The following is an 18341-nucleotide window of genomic DNA, read 5'->3' on the forward strand; positions in this document are numbered from 1 at the left end:
GGAATCACCAGAAACTCAGTGGTTTTATTATTGACTGATGGAAATTCCTTGAGTGGAGTGACATCAGCATGGTGTAGTAGCTAAGGTGTTTGACTAGGATCTGAGAAACCCAGGCTCAAATCCCCACTCTTCCGTGGAAACATCCTATCCTTAATAGCTTGAGGAATATGGCTTCCTTGATTGAGTTAATCTATCTCTTTTCCTGCTGCCAAATTTTCCTAGCATTAATGTCTTTTTCAGGGAATCTTGTCTCATAATGTGACCAAAGTATGATAGCCTCAGTTTAGTCATTTTGGTTTCTACGGAGAGTTCAGCCTTGATTTGATCTAGAACTTACTCATTTGTCTTTTGGGTGGCTCATGGTTTCTGTAAAACTTTCTTCTGAAACATTTCAAATTAAGCAACTTTCTTCCTGTCAGCCTTCTTCACTGTCCAACTTCCACATCCATACAAAATAATGGCATAACATTTTCTTAATCTTGGTTGCTAGAGACACATCATTTCGCTTAAGGATCTCTTCTAACTCCTTCGTGGCTACCATTACCAATCTCAATCTTCTTCTGCGTTCTTGGTGCAATCTTACTACTTGCTGATGATGGAGGAAAGGAAAATAAAATCTTCGGTTTCTTCATTGTCAACCTGAAAGTTGTGTAATTTCCAAGTAATCATTACTTTCATCTTCATGGTGTTCAGTTGCAATCCCTTTAAGAACATAAGAACATAAGAACGAGCCAGCTGGACCAGACCAGAGTCCATCTAGTCCAGCACTCTGCTACTCACAGTGGCCCACCAGCAGAGGTGGGATCCAGCAGGTTCTCACAGGTTCCCAAGAGTAGGTTACTAATTAGCCATGTGATTTTTGCCTTAGTTATGCCCCTCCTCTCAGCAGTAGCATGCAGAACTTGAAGCAGTCTAGCAGGAGGTGCACCGGCGTGCGTGGCAGCCTGCGCCTGCGTGCATTCGTTTCTCACCCAAGGACCAGCACAGCAGCTGTGTCCTTGCCACAGCCCCGCCCAGGAATGCCCCGCCCGCGAGATGTCCGGCCACGCCCCCGTCGTGCCCCACCCAGCCCCATTGGCGCTACGCCACAGTTTGAATCCCACCACCATGGGAACCTGTTACTAAAATTTTTGGATTCCACCACTGCCCACCAGGTGCCTTTAGGAGCTCACATGCCAGATGTGAAAGCAACGGCCTGCTGCTGCTGCTGCTGCTCCTGAGCACCTGGTCTGTTAAGGCATTCGCAATCTGAGATCAAGGAGGATCAAGATTGGTAGCCTTTATGGCACTTCCTGCTTTAAGCTTTATCAGCAATCATTTCAAGACTTCACTATTGTCTGCTAGTAATGTGGTGTCACACAGAAAGACTTTAAACACTACAGAATGCACCACAGCTCCCCGTAGGGTACCAGTGGACTGAACTATTCTTTCAGGAGTATTTACATTAACTCGACTCTTAGCAGGCTGTTACTTCTCCAGGGGTGATGGAGATCAGTTCACCCAATGAAAACAACAACTCAATGAAGTCCCTCCGCTCCCTAAATTCTGCCTTCCTCAGGCTCCACTCCCAACATCTCCAGGTTTTTCCTAAAGCTGGTAACTCTTCCTTTCCTGTTAACAAATATCAGGTCATGCAGGTATGGTGGGCCAAGCATGCAGTGAAGAAACAAGTTGGGCTACCTGCTTTTTTCAGCCAAATTTTAACTGCAAGAATTTGGTGGGCAAGCGTGGAGGTGTCAGGATAGTAGCTACAACTTACATGAGGCAATGCAAGATGGCACAAGTCTCGCCTTTGCCAATTGAACTGTCAGTTAGGAAGCAATAAGGGCCAAAGTGAAATACCTCACAGCGATAAGGGTTAGTAGCTCATGCACTTGCAAAATATGGTAAACAACAGACAGAGATGGGCCAGTAGACAGTGATAGAGCAAGGCTGTGAGAAACCAGTAATATGTGATCATGTATACACAATAATTTTATCTCTGTGTGACTGGAGGTACAAGATTTCCAAACAGTTAGAAGCAAGTGGGGGGATGGGGGGATGGGTTAATCTGTTTTGTTTTTTGTTTTGAGAGGTAGGAATGTGGTGGTTTTGTTTTTGTTTTTGGTTTTGGTTTTGGTTTGAGAGAGGTAGGAATGGAAATTTGTGGAGAAACTGAAATATATGCAATATTTACCTTTTCATCAAGCCGAAACTTATTTTACTGCTTTAACATTAAAATGCATCATTTATAACTTCGCATGTAAAATTGTGCTATTTGTCATAGTTATGGAATTTAAAAGTATAAATGTTATATATCTCTGCAGTGCATGTAGGAATTATCATTCCCTAATGCTGTAGATTGTCTTACGTTTTAAAAAAATCCACGCTACTCATTCTGAGTGAGTAAAATTGTCTTCATCTCATTGTTTCCGAAAGAAAAAAATATATTTCATAGGAGTTTTTCTTCGTTGTTCCTCCAACTTTGCTTCATCAAGGCTAAATCTCGCTAGAAACCAAAATGACTAAGCTGAGGCTATCATACTTTGGTCACATTATAAGACAAGATTCTTTGGATCCGGGGGGGGGGGGGGGGCAGATGAAACAAATGAACCTTTTTCCCAGGCCTTTTCATCCTATGATTGATAAAATGAAACTGTTTAAACTTGGTCAAACTGTGAGCCAAAATAGGGAGTGATTGAACATTCCTATTAACACCAGTCATGCTAGTGATCCACTATGGGAGATGATGACTAGACAATATTTAATTATCTTCAGCAATAGGCAAGGAACAGCCTTTTATGGAATGTTAAAATACACAGTGCAAGCTTTTGTGTAACACAAAATTATTCAGCTGATCAGATGTTCATGGCGAGGGGGACACACGTTTAGTTGCCTCTCCAATATTTCCAAAATGGAAGCAGCATTTCAGAAGAGACACTTAATTTGGTGACGAATAGGCTGTATTGTTCCAGTTTCAACTTTCATAAAGGTCTTCTAGGGAAACAGCAGCAAATGAAAAATATATGTTCTCTTCAGAAATATAAACACCAACAATAATTCATGTCTGCCTGCTGAGTACCATTTGGACCTCAAACACCCCGGAAAGCTTAGACGAGCCACATATCACTTACTCTGTAACAGCAAAATTAATTTTGGAGGCACACAAGTCGCAGGAGGGCTGGGGCAGCTATCACAGAAACTGGAGGGCTTTGATTATACAGATTTGGGCTTCTATTTTCTGTTGCGACGTGGATTGCTAAACTCAATATCTTCCGTAGTAAATAAGTCACATAGATAGTAATCTCCAGTTTTGCTAATGGAAGGACTTACTGTTCTCCGTTTCCTCTTTTCCAAGGTTCTCGCGAAGTCGAAAGAGCAAATTAGTGCGAGAGGTGAGTAATCTGTCGAGTTCAACGAGCATTCTTTCTAACACGGGCCAACAGAAATCAATTTTTATATATTTTTGACGGCTCCCAGGAATAGCCTGTAGAGATGACTATCCCGCTGTGCCAGCTTGGAGGATATTTTCTTTGTTCTTCGCAATCTACAGGTTATAAGACTGTCACAGTGATTTCCTGATACTGCCAGGCTGGGAATGGCAATTTCAAGATCTGAAGTAATGTTTTCAGCTCCATTACATAATGCTGTCCAGTTGCTTTGCGATGATCTCATTCTTGACAAATGCTGGTGCGTCTGCAGTCAGTTCCAGGGCACGATATGCATTAAGGTTTTCATGCTAGATGTTTTCTAGAATACTGTTCCCTTACAGTGAGCAAAGCAGGGGGGAAAAGGAATCTCTTTTGATGGGCTGTCCTAACCTAGATGGCCCAGGCTAGCCCAACCTCCTCAGATCTCAAAAGCTAAGCAGGATTGGCCCTGGTTAATAATTGGATGGGAGACCGCCAAAGAAACCCAGCGTTGCTATGCAGATGACGGCAATGGCAAACCACCTCTGACCATGTTTTGCCTTGAAAACCAAATGGAGTTGTCCAGAGGTAGGATCCTGCAGGTTCTCACCAGTTCCAAAGAGTGCGTTACTAATTATTTGTGTGTGCCGAGAGGGGGTTACTAATTAGGTCTGCTTCTTTTATGTACACTGAGAGCATAAGCACCGGAGACAAATTCCTTGTGTGTCCAATCACACTTGGCCAATAAAGATTCTATTCTATTCTATTCTATTCTATTCTATTCTATTCTATTCTATTCTATTCTATTCTATTCTATTCTATTCTTTTCCATTAGAAATTCCATTAGGTCCAAATATCATTAAGTCCTGTTGTTTCCTACGTGGCTGGTTAGCGAAGGTAGAAAACGGGATAATTCTCCCTGTTGGGCTGTTTTAAAAACATGTTTTAGAAATATGGTAAAGTTCCTTGTTTAAGGAAAGTATCCTTCTTTTGATTTCTAGAAACAAAATTAAGTATTTGAAAGTATTAAGTATTTGACAGGCAGTCAATTAGAGGAGAAGTGGTTGTTTCTGTTGGCAGTAGATGATAGGACTTGCCATAATGAGTTTAAATTATGGACAGAAAGATACCAGCTGGAAATTAGGAACTTTTTTTACAGTAAGAGTTTTTTACAGTAACAGAGAAATTATTAATGCCCCGCCCCCGGAATGCCTGGCCCCGCCCCATCGTGCCCGTGCCTACGTCACTGTTTGAATCCCACCACCATGGGAACCTGTTACTAAAACTTTTGGATCCCACCACTGGAGTTGTCCTAATTCAGCTGTGAACAGCACTTTCCGCCACCACATCCAAGAGACCCTTTGCTGGTGTCCTGTCAGAGGTCCACATTGCAAGCAGAACTTCACACACGTGTCTCGGTTCAGAGGCTGGCCCACCAGGAATGACCCAAAAGAAGCAAAAGATTATAATGATGTTCATTAAAATACCGGTAGGTATTACAAGCAAGAGGGTGGTACATATAAAAGGCCAAGCAAGGGAGAGCTGATAACATCCCTTCAGTTACTGACTCGACAATAGGTGAACTCTCTGGGTTTTGGTCCTGGGCTCCTCTGTGCAGTCTAGACCACTAGGGAAGTCCAGTGGGCCAGGGGCTATTTACGATTTGATACAGATAAAACTCTACCCTAATACTCTGTAACCAGCAAAAAGACAACCCCCCATCCCCAATCTGCATGGAGGGGTTCACACAAGCAGGCAGTCATCTTTGCAGTAGTAGAAAGTGCCATCATGACCTGTGGTGACCCCTTGGGGTTTTTAAGGCAAGATACGTTTGGAGGTGGTATAGCATTGCTGGCCTCTTCGTGGGCTGAGAGAGTTCTGAGAGAACTGTGACTGACCCAAGGCCACCCAGCAGGCTTCATGTGAAGGAGTGGGAAGAAATCGGAGATACAGCATCTCGGTTGTCTTCCAGTCTTCCTCCCATCCCACGTGAGGTGAGGAATTCAAACTCTTCTCTGACACTGATGTGCAACAATGCCAGGTCCCTTAATAATAAGACTGTGACTCCGCAGAGTTCTTCTGCAGGCCATAAAGTGGACCTGGTGTGTGCCACCAAGATCTGGGAAGGCGAAACAGTTGCCCTGAAAGAGCTAGCTCCCCCTGGTTTCTCAGTCCTTCATCAGTCCTGGACAAAAGAGGGGCAATGCTTATTCAGATGTGTTTCTCCTTCAAGGTACTCCCTTTTCCAAAGAAGGAGGAGGAGGAGGAGGAGTTTGGATATATATCCCCCCTTTCTCTCCTGCAGGAGACTCAAAGGGGCTTACAATCTCCTTGCCCTTCTCCCCTCACAACAAACACCCTGTGAGGTAGGTGGGGCTGAGAGAGCTCCGAGAAGCTGTGACTAGCCCAAGGTCACCCAGCTGGCGTGTGTGGGAGTGCACAGGCTAATCTGAATTCCCCAGATAAGCCTCCACAGCTCAGGCGGCAGAGCTGGTCATCAAACCCGGTTCCTCCAGATTAGATACACGAGCTCTTAACCTCCTACGCTGCTGCTGCTCCCAGCAGTTGATTGTGTTAGTCTGGTGGGGGACGCTAAGGAGAAGTTAGCTGTCTGGCTGGTGTACCAACCACCTAATGCACTAGCTGATACCGTGCTGAGATTGTTGGAGGCATTGCGTTTCCCAGCCTGATTTGGGGGGGGGGGTGGTCAATGTCCATGTGGATGTGGAAACCTCCACAGAGGCCATGGACCTGCTGTCTTCCATGGTGATGCTGGCATGCTTTCAATTTGTGACAGGTCTCATGCATCAGGCAGGCTACAACCTGGACTTGATCTTTGGGATGGATGTGGAAATTGACTTGATCTCTGCAGATAGAGTGCCATGGTTGAACCATTTTGTCCTGAAGGCCTATTTGACCACCCCAGGTGGCAAGCTGATTTATACTTGCCCATGAAGACTTATAGACCCAATTGGCTTCCAGAATGAGTTGCATTCCTCACAGAGACTCCTTAGATGAGCTGGTAGAGGACTGGCATAGGCATCTCTCTGAAGCCATCTATGGGTAAGGTGACCAGATGGTCACCTTCGCAAACCAAGACAGGTGGGTGGGTGGCCGCACGCGCATGCGCGCGCACTCGCGCAACTGCAGGAGCGCACACCCTTCTGGGGCGCTGCCGTTTGGGCGGGAAACGGGAGCTCTCCAGAAGGCCATGCCCCTGTGGCCGCATGCGCATACGCACGCGGCCGCAGGAGCGCACTGCCTTCTGGGGCGCTGCTGTTTCCCGCCCTGTCACAGAAGGCAGTGCAGCAGCCTTCCAAAGCCCGGGACATTTGAAAAAACCCGGGGGACGTGGGACAAGTTGTTTCAAGGCGGGACTGTCCCGCCAAAAGCGGGACATCTGGTCAGCCTATCTATGGGATCACTCCCTGGCATCTTCTTTAATCCCTGGTCCAAACTAGCTTCTTGGTACACCATGGCTCTTCAGAGGAAAAAGTGAGAGCCTAGACAACTTGAACAAGTTTGGTGGAGAACTCGTAACCAAGTAACAAGAACATTTTATAGGGCGCATATGAAAATCTATGAGGTGGTCACAAAGCCTGCAAAAAAAAAAAGGAATGCTTCGGAAAAATCATCACATCTGCTAGCTGTCGCCCAGCGCAGTTGTTCAGGATCATTGGCGGCTGCCTTAAGATGGATCCACAAATATTAAGAATTCAGTAATAAGCTGTGAGGCATTTTCTGAGCTTTGCACGATTGGCCCCGCAGCAAAATGGATGCCGCAAAATGGCTGCTGCAGGAAGCGGAGTCAGCCACAAACTGATCACAGCTTAACTTCAAAACACAGTGCAGACCCTTGCACTGTAGTAGTGTAACCTCTATCTGTGGGTTCTGTGGGGCAGAACTTGGAATGAGTTTGCAACAACAAATTTTAAAAACAAAATGGTTTACTTTCTTAACATATAACATCAACATCAACATTTAACATCACACTTCAAGGTCCTGTTCAGGTTGCATTTTCAAGACCTTATATTTACAGTCTACTGATACTGCCAAGTCCAATTCTTCTTTGCAAGTGGGTTGGCTCCTGAAGACTCCAAGGGCTTGATCAGGGGTAGGGAACCTGCGGCTCTCCAGATGTTCAGGGACTACAATTCCCATCAGCCTCTGTCAGCATGGCCAATTGGCCATGCTGGTAGGGGCTGATGGGAATTGTAGTTCCTGAACATCTGGAGAGCCGCAGGTTCCCTACCCCTGGGCTTGATGAACAGGATTCAACATGATGAAGGTTTCCAGGAGAACTCTCACCCATTACAAACATAAAAGAACCCTGAAACAATAAACTCCAACATTTACAACATAGCAAAAATAAACAACTACCTTCCCAGTAGTTCCCAACAACATTGCAGTTACCTTAACAAGGTGTTAAGGGCTTATACAAATCAAGGTCCGAGTCTGGTAGCCTTGTCTCCTCCAAACTACATGAGGTCTGCTGCAGCCTCTTGCTGCTTTGAGTCTCCACCCCTTACTGGGTCAACCCATTCTGAGCATGGGGGTTACATTAGCAGCTACTGCCAAAGCAACATTTTTTTAAAAAAATCTGCACAGCCAATTAAATTTCCACTAGTCAGTCAGAAGCCTTGCTGGGCAAAAGTCTTAACTAGCCCCACCCATTCCCTTGAAACACTCGGGCAGCCAGAAAACATGTTGGTCGGTGCTCCCATTTCCTGGTTTGCCTGCTGTGTGTATGGGGGGACGGGGGGGGGAACCAGATGCTGATGCATTTGTTCTTGCCACTGGTGGGGGTGCCCCTTATGCAGGCGAAGGAGGCATGGCCAGAGGTGGGATCCAACCAGTTCTCACCACTTCTCTAGAAGTGGTTACTAATTTTTTCTGAGTGCCGAGAAGGGGTTAATAAAGCAACCTCCCTGCCCAATAGGGACTGGAGGTGGGTGTGTGCGGCGGTGCCACTGTTTGAATCCCACCACCATCGGAACCTGTTATTAAATTTTTTGGATCCCACCACTGGATCGCCCTCCACTGCTTCCTAAGGCCATCCCCACTCCCCCGCCCCAATCTGGATTGGACTGTAAATGGTTTATTTTTAGTACTGGAAAAGTGGACTTGTGACAAATTTCTTGACTTGGAAAAGAAATGCAATATTTAACTAAAAGATTTCCTTTCCCTTGTCCATCAAGGCCCAGGATTTGAATAGTTTATCCTAGCACTGCTAAAAGTTAACTGCAAAGACAAAAAAAACCCTGTTTCGCTTCTACTCTCCATTGGGTTGTCAGCTGTTGTTTGGTCAATTCCTAGAGTTTGGGGAGTGAAGTATGGGGAGAGCTACATTTGGAGAAGGTAGGGTACTCAGGGATTTGATGTCACAGGCTGATTCTGCATGGGCCAAAAACAGCGATGTGAAAACAATATAAAATGGTTTAAAACGGTGTAAAAGAGTTTATACCGCTTTCACTCTGTTTTCACACTGCTGTTTTTGGCCTATGCGGAATCCGCCATAGAGCCAACCTCAAAAAATGACGTTTTGTCTAGGGAAACCAATCACCATAGTGTGGAGCTCTGTTGAAATTCCGATCAAAATTTCCAGGTAACAGAGGTTGGCAACTGTAATACAACCTCTGTGGGGCATTTTCTTCCCCAAATATTACAAGGCCTGATTTGGAATTGGATTGCAATGCTAGAAAAATATAAATATTTTATTAACATTCAGTATTATACTAATTAAAGCTACCTGTTGTGTGTACAGTAAAAACCCTAGAGATTTAGGGAATTCCTAAAGCATGACATGGGGTTGTGATATCACTTCTGGTTATGTACCTGGAAGTGACATCACAGCATTGTGCTCCACCAGTTTCCACAATGCCCTCACAGATTGCCAGGCCAGGGTTTGAAGATAAGATCAAAATTACCACCCTGATCCAGAATAGGCTGAAATACACCCAGCAAAATATTTGTGAGGTAGCATGGTGTGGTAGCTAGAACAGTTCTAGAATCTAGAACAGTGGTGGCAAACCTATGGCACTCCAGATGTTCATGAACTACAATTCCCATCAGCCCCTGCCAACATGGCCAATTGGCCATGAATTGTAGTGCATGAACATCTGGAGTGCCATAGGTTCGCCACCACGGATCTAGAAGGTCCAGGCTCAAATAACCACCCTACTATGGAAGTTCCCTGGGTGACATGAGGCAAGTCCTTCTCAACCTTTCCTATCTCACAGGATTGTTGTGAGAATAAGATGAAAGGAGGAAGATATCACAAGCTGCTTTTGTCTCCGTTGGGGAGATGATGGAGTATAAATTTCTAAATTATAATAAATATTTGATTGCCAGAGATGTGAGTCAACTTTTTGTTGTGGCCTTATTGTATGGTGCGCAGCCCAGTCAACACAAACATACTGAGAGATACACCTCATTGGTAAGTTCAACAGGATGTAACCTCCAGTCAGTGTGTGCCAGCTGCAGCTTTCCAGCATTCTCCTAAACACATTTACTCAGAAGTAAACTCCACGGGGTTTACTCCAAGTAACTACAGGCAGAATTGCAGCCATAGTCCTATAAATCTTTTATTAACATTTGGTATTATACTAATTAAAACTGCCTTCTGTATGTATTATTAATTTTTTTTAGCACTTTGTGCCGGGGTGACATTTTTAGCTGGCTTAGCAGAATTTACCACAGTAAATAAGAAAAAGCTCATTTCCAGGCAATTAGGTTTGCAGAAAAAAAAATAAGTCTCCTAATGGAGAGCAAGATGATTACAAATTTTATCTAAGTAAACTGGGTTTTTTTTCTAATGATAATTCCTCATGCTAAGTAAACAGATTGGTGTAGTAATGTCCTAAGCAATACTTAAATGTAGCTGTTTAATAAATTGGTAAATTACTCATTTCATCTTAGAACAAAATGGTAATCCTGCAGTAATAACGTAGTATATATTCTGTAAATATGAAGCATCATCACTTTGGCTCGGAAGAAATCACCCGAGCAATATGTCAGCATTGATCTAAAACTGTAGCATTTTATCTCAAGTTTATTACCCATTTTTGAGAATCGCTGAGATTCTCAGAGCATAATGGCAATAAAAGAGGGATTTAAAAAGCGCTTAAATGCACATAAGTTAATCAGAGGTATCCTCGGGGGGGAAAGGAAATTTGGTAAAACATGAATTATCAGCATCATTTAAACTTACTTTGGTAGCTGGAGATAATAAATGGTACCATAATTTAGAAATAGCTTTTAACATCAATGACTGTAAGTAGCACTTTACTGTTCATAAGAATTGCAAAGCAATGGTGCTGCAGCCAATTTTATTAGCCATCTTTTTCTTTATAAAAGCATTCAAACCATTTTCCAAACTGGGCAGACAGGAACAAGACTTACGTGTTAATATGCAAAATGCATTTGTTTAGAGTTGCGTTTTTTTCTCTTTCCCCCTTTCCTTTTCTCCCACAAGCCAGCAATAAATCTACCCAAAAATATGGTCTGGAGGCAATTGAATGATCATTTAGCAAGAATAAAGTTCTTTTCGAGTGTACTTATAAGAGGAAAGAAAAGTCAGGGGGTGGGGGTGTAGAGCCAGTGGTTTGTTCACTTCTGAGGTGTCACGGAATGTCACAGAAAGGTAATATATTTCCAGGAGTCTTCAAACAGAGCAATATGATTTTAGAAACATTTGTTGTTAGTCTATCAGAGTTAAACAAGTTAAATTTCTTGCTTCTTACCGGGCACCGTGATGGAATTCCTTCTCTTGGGGTTATCGTTGGCACACACCAATAGCACCCACAATTTCAAAGTTCTAGAGAAGCTAGACTGGTCCATGGAAAAGAAAGGATAGCTCGACTGGGCATGCCAGTAAGTTGTTGGAGTTGATCAAGCCAATGACACTGAGGGCGAAACGGGTCTCATATCCGGATTTCCCCATCTTCATTGTTCATATGTGACGTTCATATGTGACATTCATATGTGATCAATCGTTGAATCTGCCAGGATGCACAAGAGGACTGTGTTCTAAGGGACACTACCCAGAGGTGGGATCCAGCAGGTTCTCACAGGTTCCCGAGAGTAGGTTACTAATTATTTGTGTGTGCTGAGAGGGGGTTACTAATTGGTGATTTTGCCACGTGATTTTTGCCTTAGTTACGCCCCTCCTCTCAGCAGTAGCGCGCAGAACTTGAAGCAGTCTAGCAGGAGGTGCACCAGCGTGCGTGGCAGCCTGCGCCTGCATGCATTCATTTCCCGCCCAAGTACCGGCGCAGTGGCTGCGTCCTTGCCACAACCCCGCCCAGGAATGCCCCACTCCCGGAATGCCCAGCCACGCCCCCGTTGTGCCCCGCCAAGCTCCATTGGCACTACGCCTCAGTTTGAATCCCACCACCATGGGAACCTGTTACTAAAATTTTTGGATCCCACCACTGACACTACCTCAGTACCATATAGAATCTTTTGGACTTAAGACTAGTTGAATTACCAGGGATTCTCTTATGGAATTTTGATATGTTAAACTAAAGTACCTGTTTAAGCACTTTCTTGGGGGGAGGGGGGTATACACATTTTTGGTTTATGTTTCACATTAAATGTAACATATTCTGCATTCTTGTATTTTTGCTTTTGTCTTGGTGTAGTAGGTTCTCCTTTGTGCCTTGTTGTAGCTCCACTTCGCCTTTTCATTCGATATAGAATAGAATAGAATAGAATAGAATAGAATAGAATAGAATAGAATAGAATAGAATAGAATAGAATAGAATCTTTATTGGCCAAGTGTGATTGGACACACAAGGAATTTGTCTCCGGTGCATATGCTCTCAGTGTACATAAAAGAAAAATACATTTGTCAAGAATCATAAGGTACAACACTTAATGATTGTCATATAGGTCTAGTAAGCAATCAGGAAACAATCAATAGTAATGAAAACATAAAATGTAAAATCATAAAATAAATGAAATGAAATGTCAGCACAGGCTATAGTCATACAGTCATAAGTGGGAGGAGATGGGTAATAGGAATGATGAAAAAAGTAGTGCAGTAATTATATAATAAATATATAATAAATAGTTTGACATTATCGAGGGAATTATTTGTTTAGCAGAGTGATGGCATTCGGGAAAAAACTGTTCTTATGTCTAGTTGTCTTGGTGTGCAGTGCTCTGTAGCGACGTTTAGAGGGTAAGAGTTGAAACAGTTTATGTCCAGGATGCGAGGGGTCAGTAAATATTTTCAGTAAAATATGCGAGGGGTCAGTTAATATGCGAGGGGTCAGTAAATATCATCTACTTTGAAGAAAAGGTTGCCAGCCATGCTCATGTGACAGCACACCCTAGCATGCTGCCATTGGCCTTGATCGACAGGTTCTCACATGGCATCGTTTGTGGACTGTGTGTGCATTAGGGCATGGGGGGATCTGTGCGCGCACACCTGCCGAGCAGACGGCCGGACTGTCAGTTCTGATCAGTGCTGTTGCCGTGGCCGAGAAAGCTCGCCGTGCTGGCCAACTGCTTTGCAGGTGCGCACTAGACTTGATCCAACACAGATCACTGTGTGCAGAGCCCTCCCTGATTGGCACAGGGACTTTGTCCCCCCATTTTCCCTGCATGAGACACAAACCCGGAAACCTTTTCCGTAGACTAATTTGCATGCTGCATTGGGGAAACTGTGTCTTGAATCAAAAATAAAGCCCCTTCTATAACAACAACAATTGTGTGAGATTATATAGACAGTTTAAGAACTCAACAGGGAACGTTGGCATTGTATTTTCTTCCCTTGCCAGAGAGAGACAGAGACAGAGCCTATTCGGATAAGTCTTTGTGCATGTGAAATATTGTCAGAAAATGTCAAGAAAGAGTAAAAAGCCTTAGAGCTCGTGGTATTCCCTCACCTGATCCCCTGGTGGCCATTCCCAACAACAGGTAGTCACGACAATTACTTCCCAGCCTTGTCTTATTTACTATCTCACAGTAATAATTTCCCCACTCCTTACCCGACAAAGGATTGTGTGATATGTGGGTGCTTCCTATGGAGATTGTAATCTTCTCATCCTGTCCTCATTCCTACATTCCGTCGGAAGGCCTGTTACAAATAATAACAGTTTGGTTTGATAGAAATCCCTTACGCGCCTGTCTGCCTGAGAGGATATTCTTCCGCAAGGCACAGAAAGCAGCTCAGAGATCGTTTTTTTTCCCCAACTAAAATTTGGCAGGGAAGGGAACAGTTCACATGATGTCCCCCACACAGCTCCCCTCTCTAATGAAGCAATCCTAGCTGCTAAAGTTGCACAAAGAAATTAGAAATAAAATGTAATCTGCTGTCTGCTCTCACTGTGGGAATTGTCATGATTCTAATAAGAGCTCATGGTCTGCAAAGAAAGTACATCATTGGCTGTGGCCACGTAGATTAGGTCAATGGTCTCAGAACCCACAGAACTACATTTGTTTTCTTTAAAAGTTCTGTTTTTCCACCTTGATTTTCTTAAATCCAATGCACCTAACAAAGCAACAAAAAGACGAAAGGACACGAAACCGTAACGGTCCATTGACGAGAAAAGAACAGTTCCCACTTTAAAAATGAAGCTAGAACAATTTCCCACCAAATGCACTCTGAAATAAGACCACCGTTTAAAAATCTCCAACCACACATTTCCTGAAAGCAGCATATGAAAATCCCTTCCACCTATTCTGGTAGGCAAGTCCAGAAGACAGAAGAAAACCTGTGACCTCACTGATGCTATACAAACAATCCTTGGAGAGGATATCACTACCAGGAGAAGGCTGTTAGAAGGCAGCTGTCGGGAAAATGTGGATCAGTAAGTAGGAGCAGCAGTGGCGTGGGAGGTTAAGAGCTCGTGTATCTAATCTGGAGGAACCGGGTTTGATTCCCCGCTCTGCTGCCTGAGCTGTGGAGGCTTATCTGGGGAATTCAGATTAGCCTGTGCACTCCCACACACGCCAGCTGGGTGACCTTGGGCTAATCACAGCTTCTCAGAGCTCTCTCAGCCCCACCCACCTCACAGGGTGTTTGTTGTGAGGGGGGAAGGGCAAGGAGATTGTAAGCCCCTTTGAGTCTCCTGCAGGAGAGAAAGGGGGGATATAAATCCAAACTCTTCTTCTTCTTCTTCTTCTTCTTCTTCTTCTTCTTCTTCTTCTTCTTCTTCTTCTTCTTCTTCTTCTTCTTCTTCTTCTTCTTCTTCTTCTTCGACAGCCCTAGGCTGTGAAGAGCTTTGAAGACATTAACTAGTCCGTTCAATTGGGCCCAGAAGCAAATAGGTAAGCAGCTCAATTGAGAGCCAGTGTGGGGTAGTGGTTAAGAGCAGGTGGGTTCTAATCTGGAGAACCAGGTTTGATTCCCCACTTTTCTGCCTGAGTGGCAGAGGCTTATCTGGTGAACCAGATGTGTTTCCGCACTCCTACATTCCTGCTGGGTGATCTTGGACTAGTCACAGTTCTTCAGAGCTCTCTCAGCCCCACCTACCTCACTAGGTGTCTGTTGTGGGGAGAAGAAGGGAAAGGGGCTCGTAAGCCACCTTAAGTCTTCTTACAGGAGAGAAAGGTGGGATGTAAATCCAAACTATTCCTACTCCTGTTCTTCTTCTGGAGATATGTGTTCTGCGTTGCTGACCCTCGATAAAAATCTTGCTGCTTCATTTTGCACCACATAAAGCTTCTGAGGTGTCTTCAAAGGCAACTCCCATACATGGTGCAATAGTACTCCAATCTGGGGCCACAGAAACAGGGATCTGTGTAGTGAGCTAAGCAGAATCCAAATAAGGAGTCAGATTACAATTTACATAATTCTAAGAAGGCACTTCCATTAGCCTGTTTATCCATTGACAAGCGAGCATCCAAGAGCACCCCAAGCTCTTAATTAGACCTATTAAGGACAGCTTAACTCCATCAAAGGCTAGTAGATCAAAATCTGGTGTGCCTTCTTGTCCTCACCATGTATGTCCATCACCACATCTATGACCGCCTTCAGAGTTTTTTTCCCCTTCTTTTACAGTCCACAAAGATGGGAGCTGATAGCAGGTGGTGGTTTGTGAGCACTGGAGGGTTCCTGCTTCATTCAGATCCACACACATGAAAGTCACTCCTCCTGTCTACAAGTCCTTCAGGAATTCAGTCACTGGTTGCCTGCCAGTTGGCTCATCCAGCTAGGTTCTATCTTCTGGACGCACACAGTTTAATGAAGCATCATCGGCCTCTTGCAACATGACCCTGACAGACAGCTGGAAAGCACGGGGTTGTCCTCAGAGTCTCTCCGGGTGTTGCCAAGTGCCAAACGTGCAATTAAATTGTCAGGTTGTGCTACGATCACCCGTTGCAGATGTCTGCTTGGCAGCCTCTAAGCCAGGACTACCACGTCTCCGCTGACTATCGCGGGAGCATCACTTGACTTTGCAAAGGAACCGTGGCAGGGTCAGTGGTCTTCGCATCTCTGGAACATCATCCACACATGGAACTGACATGCATCTGACAAGAACAAGGTTTCGTACTGATGTGGGTGAAGATGCAGGTCAGGCAAGCAAAGCAGGAAGTTGGGGTTAATATCATCAATTTCATGCTACGTTATCTTTCAGTCTTGTTCTGTTTACCCTACAGTCTCTTGTCAGTTTGTTTCACGCTAGTCAACGCACATGCATAGGAGAACAACACTCAAATGGCAAGTCGTTCCCCACCCCACTGTTACAAATAGGAGTATATCGTGTTGGAATTTATTGGGATATTTGGTTAATGCAGCAGAGTTTGCCAAGTCATAGAAGCATGATACTGAAGAAAAGAATAAGAAGAGTTTGGATTTATATCCCCCTTTTCTCTCCTATAAGGAGACTCAAAGGGGCCTACAATCTCCTTTCCCTTCACCCCCACAACAAACACCCTGTGAGGTGGGTGAGACTGAGAGAGCTCTGAAGAACTGTGACTAGCCCAAGGTCACCCAGCTGGCATGTGTTGGAGTGCCCAGTTCCCCTTTGGGTGAACCACTGCTAGTAGGATGGCTTTAGCCGTGCCAAAAGAAAGCTACTGGAGAGAGGACAGCTGGTTCTGCCATCAGACTGGATAGGCCTTCAGTCCCTCAAGTACCAAGAAGTGGGAGAAACTACAATCGGAAATAAGGTGAAACAGGAAAGCGTGGAACGGTGTCTTAACAACTGAATTAGAAAGTTGATTGTGCTTCACACCATAGTCATTTGCTGACTGAAAACTCAAGAACAAGATGGGTGTTTGAAAGAATTATTGCCATTGTTCCTTACCCAGCTGAATAGAAATCTAACGTTTTTGGGATCGGAGGAAAAGCTTAATAGTCACTGAAATAGCTAAATTTGAGCACATAATAAAAAGAGACACTGAAAGCGTATTTTGATTTATTGAAAGAAAGCATTTGGATTCCTCTCTGAGGGGGAAAGTCAAGCAGACTTTTTAAGCAAACGAGCTGGGAAAGCAGCCTAGTAGTAACTGGCAAGCGTTTTGACATGTTTTGACAAGTTTTGACAGCAGCACAGTCAATGTAGATGGAGAGAAATATTGCTCAAAACATATTTGATATCTGCTGTCATTTGGCCAAATGGTTACATTTTTTAAGGCATTCATTGATAAAACATTTAATCAGTAAACAGAAAGCAAAACAGAAAAGAGGGATTTGAAATAGGGTCCAGACATTGTGGTAAGAGGCCTCAAATCTCCTTATTATGATATTACCTGTGGGCCACTTCTAGATTGGCCATGCCAGCAGGGGCTGATGGGAATTGTAGTCCATGAGCATCTGAAGCACCAGAGCTGGACACCCCTAACATAGGTTATCAATCCTAATTACCTCTTCTTGCTCTCTGTTTCTAGCTATTTCCCCCAACTGAAGTGGAGACTGCCTGCTTAGGTCAGCAGATTAATGATGAGTCACACAGGCATAACCCTGCAGGTCTGAATACCATGAATCCACACACATGCTTTGACAGTGCAGACTTAGAGGGACATCCTAGGAGAAAACTCTTCAGATTTGTGTAAATAAGCATGATTTTCTGTGTGCTTGAAGCTATAAGGGTGATTATCAGGTTGGGGCATATTTCTCACTTTTTTGCTAACTAAGATTGGTGTGTTCAGCCGCCCCTGCTAGTTCACAAGTTCATGCAAACTGCTGTGAGGTGTAACCTTTGGGACCGCCTTACCCCTTATGTCCCTACACGGCCTCTGTCCCAGCCCCTCAATGACACGGCTGGCCTCCACCTGGGCCAGGGCTTTTACGGCCCTGGCCCCTGCCTGGTGGAACACTCATCCTCCAACTGTCCGGGCCCCGCGGGATCTTGGAGAGTTCCGCAGGGCCTGTAAGACCGAGTTGTTCCACCGGGCTTTTGGGGAGGCCAGCCGCTGATAGTGTGCGCCCTCTTTGTCTCTCCCTTTTAACATCCTGGGAGCTGTGACATCTAGATTTACTGCCCCCTCTTTGGGAGGGTTTTACTGATAGTTTTAATATTGGACGCCAAGTGGTTTATGTGAAACGCTGTAATTTTATCTTTTAATGATGTTATTTATATTAATTACTTACTGCTTTTACTGTTTATGTAATATTATCTGCTGTTCACTGCCCAGAGCCCTCAGGAGATGGGGCGGTATATAAATATAATGAATGAATGAATGAATGAATGAATGAATGAATGAATGAATGAATGAATGAATGAATGAATGAATGAATGAATGAATAACAGACTGCAAGGGTGATTTTTGAAAAATGGGTGATTTTCTCTTTCGTCTGATTCCCCGACCAGTCCCCAGACTCAGGACATTTGTCCTAAGGGTGCCTGAGGTCCACACCCCTTCCCCAAAGTGTCATGGCAAACCTTGTGCCTGACAACTGGGAAAGACAAACCGTGAAGGACGGCATCAGACCCAGTGGCATATCTGCCAGAGGGACATGGGGTGTCAATTGACCCGGGCATCACCCATTATATAACA

This window comes from Sphaerodactylus townsendi, linkage group LG01 (assembly GCF_021028975.2).
Source record: "Sphaerodactylus townsendi isolate TG3544 linkage group LG01, MPM_Stown_v2.3, whole genome shotgun sequence".
Classification (NCBI taxonomy): Eukaryota; Metazoa; Chordata; class Lepidosauria; order Squamata; family Sphaerodactylidae; genus Sphaerodactylus; species Sphaerodactylus townsendi.